At 43.8% G+C, this 9,743-nt stretch overlaps 1 protein-coding gene across 1 annotated transcript in view; it reads left to right on the top strand.

The window, feature by feature from the left end:
- The first annotated feature begins 1,365 nt into the window (after positions 1-1,365).
- Positions 1,366-9,743, top strand: part of SYNPO2 (synaptopodin 2) — a 164,009-nt gene continuing 155,631 nt past the window's right edge. The window contains exons 1-2 of the mRNA XM_019625668.1: positions 1,366-1,441; positions 4,641-4,828. The gene's annotated coding sequence lies outside the window, so the exon portion shown is untranslated. The remainder of the gene's footprint in view (positions 1,442-4,640; positions 4,829-9,743) is intronic.

Here is a 9,743-nt window from a genome sequence, read left to right as displayed (position 1 = left end):
CCCAGGTTTGTCCATGAGCCAGAACCACCTCCTCACCTTGAACCCCTGTCTACCTCTGAACTGTTACACAAGAGAAAAATAAACCCTGTGTAGCTCTGAGCCACTGATTTGGGGTGGGGGAGGGGCCTCCTATAATAATATTTTTAAATTACCATATTTAAAAAATTAAATAAGATATTTGTACATTTTACTAGTCAGAGTAAACTTACCACAAACTGATTAGCATATATACTAGAACTAGTAACACTGGGGCTGTGGGTAAGACTGAATTCACCACACAGCAGAAAACATGTAGGCAGTTTGGTGATTGTATTGTTTTAACAGGGCCTTGCATTAAAAGCGTACCTTGTAACTATTGCATTGTTCTGTACACCTGAAACTAACAATAAAAAAAAAAAAATCGTACCTTGATGGGTGAGGCTGGAGCTTCCTTTTGAAGGGAACTGATGTTCCTATTGTCAATCAAAGTGGAGAGTGGGTCCTTGGCCAAGACCTAAGGTGACTTTCGCACTGAGAAAGCGGAGGTTTCCCTGTTCCCTTCCCTTTAGATCCAAGAGTTGAGTTTAGGCGTAAGGCACAGAGAAGTCTGCAGCTACGCCAGCTGGGGACAGGTCTGGAGAGCTCCTCCTGGCCACCCACAGGTCCCGTGCTGGTGGCAGCAGGACGCGTGGGAGCCCATGTCCCCTGCCATCTCCCAGGAGCATCTCTATTCCCCACCCCCACCCCACGCCACCCCACCCCACCCACACACAGGCGTCCAAAGCAGGTGCAAAGGGCAGGCTCCCTCTCACGTTAGATCTAGGAGTGGAGGAGTCACAGAGGACCATTAGGGTGGCAGGACCCAGCCCGCGTGGGAGGATCCCAGAAGCGAGTTCAGGAGCACGTGTCACCCAGCGCCCTGAGGAGCCTTCCGGAAGTAAGCACTGCATCACTCTGAGCGGGGACGGAACTCCGTGAGCTGGCTGCGGCTTGTCCCATAATAATCTGGGTCTTTTTTTTTTTTCTTCTTTTTTAGCTGAGCCATCCTGTCACCAGGACTCGAACCGCTGTTGCTCAGAGCTGGCACTCTCTGAGCGAGCTCTTAACCAATTGAGCCACTCAGCCGGCCCACTTTTTGAAAATATAACGTTTTGTAATCACAAGCCTGCGAGAATCCACGTGCGTCCTTACATAGGCGTTGGAGGAAGTCAAGGAGAGGAGCTGACACCCGGCTGACCCCGGAGCTGGGCCCGACAGTCAGAGGCTCCCCCGGCTCCCCTGTCCTCAGCATATTCGTTCCGTCCACAGTGGGGATCACACAGTTCCGAGTGGGAGCCCTTTTCAAGGACGCACCCCGGTGGCCGACGGGCCTGAACCCAGCTGCGCCTCCGCGGGAACGTCGAGGCTCTGGCGGCACGTGCCGGGTCGTCCTGTTTCCGGCCACCGGACACAGGCCTCGCGGGTGAGTCCCCTCGCTGAGCAAGGCTGCCGCCCGCCCGGCCAGCGCCGCCTCCCCGCGTCCCCTCACCCTCGCTCGGTCGCGTTCGCTGCCCAACGACTAACACGTCCGTACATATACGTACGTACGTTTGCACGTGCCACCAAGTGAGGTTTTATTGCCTCCTGAGGTAGCTTCAGGTTTTTCAAGAGTTGTGTGAAATGTCCTTATTTGGTGCAGTCGTTCCTTCTGACAACCACTACAAAGAAAATGAAGTGGGGGTTGTGAAGTGCGTCAGAAATTGGGACAAGATGGGTTGATGCTAACGTGACGCCGATTCACGAGGCGTGACAGGCACCGGAAGGCAGAGCGATCATTAGTCACAGTTTTCTTCGGAACTTCCGTCTGCTCAGGGCTGCAGGTCACAGTTCCAGGTGACTGCGAGGGACGGGGGGTGGACCAGCTGGGGCCAGTTCTGTCTGGGATGCGTGGCAGACCCCCAAATGCGGGTACCCCGGGCCGCGGGGACGTGTGGACCCGCGGGGACGTGAGCAGCCTGGCCTGGAAAGCCCAGGTGGCCACAACGGTCTTGACTGTGCAGGTCCGCCTGTAAGAGTCAACCCGTCTATGTCAGGTTCCCGTTGGACTGCGCGCTTTGATGTCACGCTGAGAGGCCGGGTATAGAGCTCTCAGGTTCAGGGAGGCGTGGCAGGGTAGGCGGAGAACGCAGCCCTCGGGGCACCGACGGTTACGTGATGTCGTGATGTCCGAGCGGAGCCAGTTAGGCGGATTCAGAAAAGGGTTCTAAGACGATGATGTATTTTCAGTGAAGCAAACACGAAAGCTTTTTTCTGTAGGCAACACAGTTAGCTTTGCTTTGCTTGCGTTCTTCGATTGCTTTTTGGACTTCTTGGCTTTTAACATAAAGTATGCTCGTTTAATTTTTATTACTAATATTTAAATTAGTATTTAGCTAATTGACTATTTCATTATTTGAAGGGTGTTTCAAGGTGAAATAAAACGGAAACAGCTTAGCTGGAATAAAGATTTAGGCTTCGATTCAGAATAGAGAAAAAGTACTTAGAAGATGAAAGAGCTGTTCCATTCTAGGTTGAAATAATTCATTGAATGTTTTATTTCTTAACTGGTTATGATATAATTGTAGACATATGTTATGCAAATATTAGTAATGAAATAATTTTATAAATTTGTTTACATTTTATGTCTTTTATTTCACACCAGGAAACCAATTTTAATACAGGGTTTTATTTTTATAGTTGAAAAGCTTGGCTTCAAAATAATTTTTTAATAACTATCATGAAGCTACTTATAAGGTTCTAGTATATTAAACTTGAGGCTATCTTTGTCAAATCTGTCATTCCATTCATTTTTAAACATTAAACAAACAAAATAAAGACAAGCATTTCTTCCTTGAGTTTCTGAATTAAAGGCACTGGGTAATTTAACAAAGCAGCAGAAGAAACACTAAAGGTGAGAAAATTCTTCATTTCAAGGAATGATGTGTAGTAGTGCAAAGTAACAGCCACACAGATTAACCCATTTCCTCGGGAAACATTAACCCTATTAAACCAAGGGCAGGACAAATTGTGATAGGTGTGCGTATTGTATAATAAATAAGTAAATGGCAACTCCAAACGCCAGCCAAGACCTGGTTGAGTTAACAGATTGGATTGCAATTAACAGAAGAAAGCCTTTGATGGAAAAATTCCTGGACCTGCCAGTAAAGAACTACACAGAGCATATGGTGCATTGAAACAGGATAGAATTTTTTTTTTCAATCAAAGTTTTAAATAACTTGTGAAATTATGAAGATTTTAAATTTCTTCACAGATCAACATAACATGAAAATTAGTTAAAAGGGAATCTTTGAATTTCAGTATAAAGTTTTAACTTGTATTTTATTTCCAGTTGAGTAGAATGGTCATACAGACTTCTGTAGAACCATTTATGTGAATAACATTGATCATTATGTCGTAACTAAGATACATTTAGAGTAGTTGTATTATAAGGAAAGCAAATGGCTGTTTTGAGGGGCATTTTGGCTACCTAGACTTGTCACGTCCTGCGTGGCAAGGGCAAATGAGTCTCGAAAGGAGCGACGCAAGAACAGGAGACATAAGTAAGATAAGAGCGAGACCAAGGGACTCAGCCAGAGAAGACTGAGCCCTGAATCGGTCAGCGCCTGGCTTTTATTGAGAATTATCAAAGAAGTAAAACTGCTGTCAATTAGCAACCGTGTATGATTTGTGCCTTAAGGCCTTTTTCCATTAACACATCCCATTGTATTCCAACAAATGCTATGCCTCCACACATCCGCCACATATCCCCAGGACACCTTGTTACTGTGTCCTCCCAGGGGAGATAACTGTTATCATTCCATCAGGTCCCAGTCACTCCTGAGACACCCCGCAGAGAGAGCTTCCGGGCCTCAGTCATACCTAGACACTCCCTCAAGACTAATAGGGTTAGAGGCTGATGCAGAGGGGGTGGTCTTGGAATCGGCTGTAAGGCAACATAAACTTATAAAAGTAATTTGGAGAGAAATAGTGATGCAAAAAGAATCAAGAAGTGGTGGCCATTTTTTGTTTAGCTGATGTTTTTCTTGCATTCTTTACAGTTTATACTTTTTTCATAATTGAAAACCACAGAGCTTCCTGGCCATTAAGTATTCAGGGTCACTTCTTTGGATCAGATGATTTTTCACTGGGGATGGGAGCTGTCCTGTGAGCTGTAGGGTGTTGAGCTGCATCCTGGCCTGTACTCACTAGCTGCCAGTAGCAAGCTGTCCCCTCCCACAATCATGACAATCAAAAATGTCCCTAGACATTGTCAAATGCCCTCTAGAGGCAAAAGAACCCCCCATTGAGGATCACTGCACTAGCTCCACGGGATCAACAAAGGCTCTGCTGTCCCTTGGTCGCCGCAGCAGTCCTTGCTAGGCAGAGCCCATATGCTTACTTCTTGTCTTCTGGAACCTTGGCACCCTCTCATCCTAGCTGGTTCAGCATTTCTGATGTTTTTAAACAGAGTAAAAAAATTTTTTTTATTTTTTTTACTTTTCTAGTAGTTCTCAGGGAGTTTCCTTCTGCTCAAAGCTATCCCCAAATAGCCAGGAACAGAACCCTAAAGAACTATTAATATCTTTTGTTGTTGTTTTGAGTCATTGATTGAGGTCTACTATTTTTCCTTCATTCTACCTAAGTGACCAGCAGCAAGTTTCAGCCCATGGGCCACATCCAGTTCTGGCCTGTTTTGGAAAGCAAGTTTTATGATAACACAGCCACACCATCATGTGCACATTGTCTGAGTCTGCGGAGTGGTGGCCACAGAGATGGAAGGTTCTTGGGCCACAGTTTACCAGCCCTGCTCTAGATCCAGAGCACCTTGAAGGTAGGAACCAAGAATGTGTGTCTTTAGTGTCTAATACTGCATGTTTACATTTTCTTAGCTTTAACCATAAATGTAAACTGAACTCGGTTGTTTTCCTTGCAATGACTAACAATGAAAGATGTTACTGTGTTTGTCGGCATTATTAAGTCAAATGGCATGGTTGGTTAAAAAATAATCCCAAAAAGTGTAATTTTAAGAGTATAGACCAATTCTTGGCTTCAGCTATTACTTTTTTTTGTTCAGCCATTTTGTTTCGCTACCTATGTTGGAAAAAAAAATGTATTATTTTTTACCAGGAAACTAAGACAAAGTGAATAAATGCATCAGTGCAAATTCCTAAAGATTAAAAAAATTGAAAGTGTATTTATTAAAGGAGGTTATTCACCTCATCTTTCTATTAATGAAACAGTTCCACGAATATCTTTTTGCATTACACATGGACATATTCTCTTTGAAATTCTTCTGAATATAATAACTTATTTTTTATGTAGTTGATCATGTATTGTCTGACAACAAGAATTTTTTGTAGTTTCCTTCAAAATCAGATCGTCCTTGAAGTGGTTGCCTTTTTCTCCCCCTTTCACAGGCTCACATGATGTAGAGGTACTTAGCATAATCACATGGCACCAATGGACTCATAAACTAAAGACAGGAAATGATTTGCTAGCTCAAGTTTGTTGAGATTTAGTTGTCCTTGGACTACAATAATATCTGTGTACCTTGTCTATCAAGACAGTGGTCACCTGTATCCTTACACTTCAGGATCTTATAATTCTTATTCATAATTTGTTCTAATCTTTAATGATGGACATCATAAGTTGGCTGTTATTCTGAACTCATTTTGCATCCTGAATATTAATGTCTGCTTATGTGTTGTGCTATTAATTGTGACAAAAGCATGCATACCTATAAACCTTATCAGTCTTTTGAAAAAGTTTCTTAAAAGTCTGAAACAGTTATTTTATGATTTTTGAGTTGTACCTGGGTACTATCATCTATTTACTTGTCTCCTGAGGGCTCTTGGTAATTTTTAATGATTTACATCTCAGGGTTTTCTTAACCAAAACAATTTTGTAGAGAAACTAGAGGGCTTGGTTTTTAAATGAATGGCTATTCTAACCAGAAAGCATGCCTCTGCTTTGCCGGGCTGAAAGCAAAGTATCTCACATCATTCGAACATCAGGTTTTCATTTATTGCTAAGGCTGGATAAGACGGTTTGTAAAGAATGAAGTGAAGTCAGTTTTAATTATCATTATCTGATTCTTTTTTGCACTGAAAAACTTCCCTCCGAGTCAGGCTTTGTCATGTTTAACTTTGAGTGTGTACTTCATAGAAATAAATAGTGACCTAACCCACCCTTCTTGTCCCTTTGACTTAAAAAAACAAAAACAAAACAAGAGGTATAACCTTACTTGAAATTTCTGTGCAATGGCTCTGTTAGAGTTCACATATTTTTTATTATTATTATTATTTTTGTTAGAAAGGCAGACTGCCACATGCAGGGCCTCATTTGGATGTGTTTGGAGTCTTGGAAGCTTGATTACCCTACGTTCTCCTACAAATGGACCTTGAGAGCTTGCTCGGAGGTTCTAGCAGGGGAGCAGCTACTCGTGTACCCTTGACCGAAGAACGGCCCTCTCCTCTATCGGGGAAGGTCGTCCCCTTCGACCAAATGCGCAGCTCCGGGGAGGATGCACATGGAGGGTGAGGGAGGAAGGGGACACCCACCCAGCCAGCCAGATCCCCCAAATCAACCCTGGTGATCAGTGGGGTGACAGATGTCACAGCCAGATTGCCCTCACATCCCACATATTTATTTTTTAATTGCCTGCACTTGTTAAAACTAGTTTCTTAATTGATTATCAAAATTTGGTTGATTCTTGATTCTTGATTTTTAAAATACATTAATAAATGAGATACATCAGAAACTATATTTCATTATAGGCGTTTAATTTGCCTATAATGATTACATTACATTTTAAAATTGCCAATTGGTGCAAATTTCTGTGCATGTTTATATATGCTTTTCAAAAATGTTTTCTTATGTTTTCTTGAAATTCTATAGATATCTGGTAGAACAGATGACTTTCTCAAATGTGACTTCAGTGTTTTGATTAAAAAGAAGAATGCCCTACCTTTTAATTAAAGATGGGAAGAGTTTTCCAAAGACATTTAAAATTATTGCAGAGAAGGAATTTTTCATATGTGATAGCCCTCTTCCCAGTAATGCTAATAATTACTAGTGTCACACTAAAAAGGAAGAAAAATAAAGAAAAAAGGAAGACTAGAACTAGAAATCTGGAAAGAGACTGGACATGTACTTTAAATGATATAGACTTCTTGGCAGTCAGGGCTCTTGGGTGGCGGCATAATTACCCAGGTTGGAAAGAAGGAAAACGGGAGGAGATGCTATCACTAGAGATATTTGGGGAAGTGCTGGAAAGCCAAATGCCGGAAAACCCCTGGCTGTGCTGTCGGGGAAGTGGCCTCAGTGACCTGCACGTACCTGTTTTCTGTGCACGTTGAGGTGGTGACAGGGCCCTGGCGTCTGGCTTGCACTCTTGCGGATTCCAGCGCGACCTCAGTTTGCCTCACCTGCCTTCGGGCTCTCCCTTCACCCAGAGAGTTTAGACAATGACACTTACTTGGTGGGGCTTAACATGTGTACTCATTGCAGGATTTCAATGCCTACTGGAATACGAGCTTCCGGGGCACGAGCCTGATACTTATGCCTGGAACGGGGCCTGAAATAATTAATAAACATTGGTTACATGAACGAATGAGTTAAGGCAGGCGTTTAAAGGCAGAGTGGCAGGTGGACAGCATGGTATGGTTTAGTCTGGAAAACATAACTTTGTGCAAAAAAAAATGCAGCAGTTTGAATCATATTTTAATAGGTTAAAAGTCTCAACTTAAATGACCACCCATATCTAAAATTTGGCTCCAATATAAAGCTTCACTCAGGAACCCCAATAGCATTATTTATTTATTAGGCATTTTTAATGCTATTGCAACTTTAGACATATTACCATTGGAAATGTACCCGTTTTTAATATTATTACCTTCCAGAAGCCTAAAGGCAAAGCAGACATTTTAATTCACCTTGTGAAGCTGTGAAGTAAGAGAGAGGGTGAAAAGATAGATGAAAAATCAAAAGATCAGAAGAGGGGCAACTAAATTCTGAAACTCTAAAAAGTGTTAGTTTTGTCTATGAAAAAGCCCACATAAGTTAGTTGACTACCACAAACATCTCAAAATCCAGATAAACTACAGTATTTTTATCAACTATTTGACACATCCTTTTTTCCCTACATTTTCTGGTTAAACACTCTGAGCTCCTCTTTATAAGTCAGCATTCCATAATATCTATCATTTTTTACATGAACCTCTAGCATGGTTAATCAATATTAGTTTTTTATTGTTGATAACTGAGTTGCACACACATGGACTTCTCACACAGATGTGATCACTGTAACATTGCTGCAGGCTTGTGCCCTAAATGTAGGAATTCTGGTAAATTCTGTTTTTCACGAAAGCCATAAACATATATGGTGTGTTCCTAATTGTATCTATTGCATTAGCTAGCGTACTTCTCAGCACAGGGGGTGGGGGTGGGGGGGGCTTTGCATTTGACTAAGTGTCAATAAAAAATGAATTTTTCACTGGAAACCTTTATGTTTGGCGAATGGAAGTTTTCCACAGACTAGTTTGTGGTGCTGTCCATTCCAACCTGTTTTCCTACACTGCCCAAACACAGTGTCAGCACCTTGGCTCGATGCCACGAGAAGACCCGGGGCCCTGCCCTGTAACGCTGTCCACACCGGGTGGGCTGGCACACCACGTGGTGGGGGTGTGCCTGGAAGTGCAGCTGGCAATCACTTCACCCGGACGCGATTGCGAGCCACGTACACATCTCCCGCTACACCTACAGTGAGCAAATCCCCAGCTCATCTCCCCTTTAGCTGGACTCTGAAAATGCTCGTCGGTGCTCCACGGCCACTTGCAGGGGACACTGGCATGAAAAAAGACGACAGTAGTAACCAAACTCAGCTCAGGTATTTCACCTTGGCAAATTATTCCAAGGCATATGAACGTGCAATCATGTCGTTGAGGCCTTGGAAGGGATGGGGGGTGGGGTCCGAGCCTCAGCTGCCTTACCCCCATGGTAGCTTCTCAGGGAGGGTGCGAGTCCACTACTCCCAGCTCCACTAGCCTCATCTGTTCTTTGTATTGGCAAAGTCACTTTTGCCTTTCCTCCTCTCTTCCTGCTTTTCAAACAACTGCCTCCTTATCACTTGTGTCTCAGCCCGGGGAGGCGAGTCCTAGCTCCTCATGTGTGCCCCCCCACACCCCATTCCCCCCGCCACCACTCGCTGCCGCTGTGGCACCCTGTCTCCCTCTTTAGCCCTCATTTTAATCTGAAGCTCTTTGGTTTACTTATTTATTGTCCGGCTTCTTCAGTAAAGTGTGGGCTCCAGGAGAGCAGGAATTTGGGCTGGGATGCTCCTAGCTGTACCACCTGAATCTAGAGCGCAGCAAAATGAATTCTGAATGAACGAATGAACTATAAACTCAAAAGTGCATAAATATATTTTTAACTAGCGTACCATTTTATCATTTTAATCAATTTATGCCGACCCTAGTCCCCTATCTCCCTGGGTTGGCAGAAAAGCCAGTCTCAGGTGTGGTTAGGAGCCTTCCTCCGCAAGGTTTGTAAAGGTTCGGGGATGCAACAGGGCAGCAGGTCCTGTCATCTGCCCTCGCTGGTCACTGAACTGCTGGTGGTTGGGCTGCCAGTCAGCCACTTAACTGCAGCTTCCGTGACATGCGCGTGGCTGAAGACCGCTGACGGGTTGGCTCCCTGCTCCTTGTGTCCAGTCTCCCTCCAAAGACCCCGCAGCCCTTTTCCCCTGA

This window comes from Hipposideros armiger, unplaced genomic scaffold (genome assembly GCF_001890085.2).
Source record: "Hipposideros armiger isolate ML-2016 unplaced genomic scaffold, ASM189008v1 scaffold_1, whole genome shotgun sequence".
Lineage (NCBI taxonomy): Eukaryota > Metazoa > Chordata > Mammalia > Chiroptera > Hipposideridae > Hipposideros > Hipposideros armiger.
Note: the sequence above shows the minus strand (reverse complement) of the source record. Positions and strands in the feature narration are given on the sequence as shown.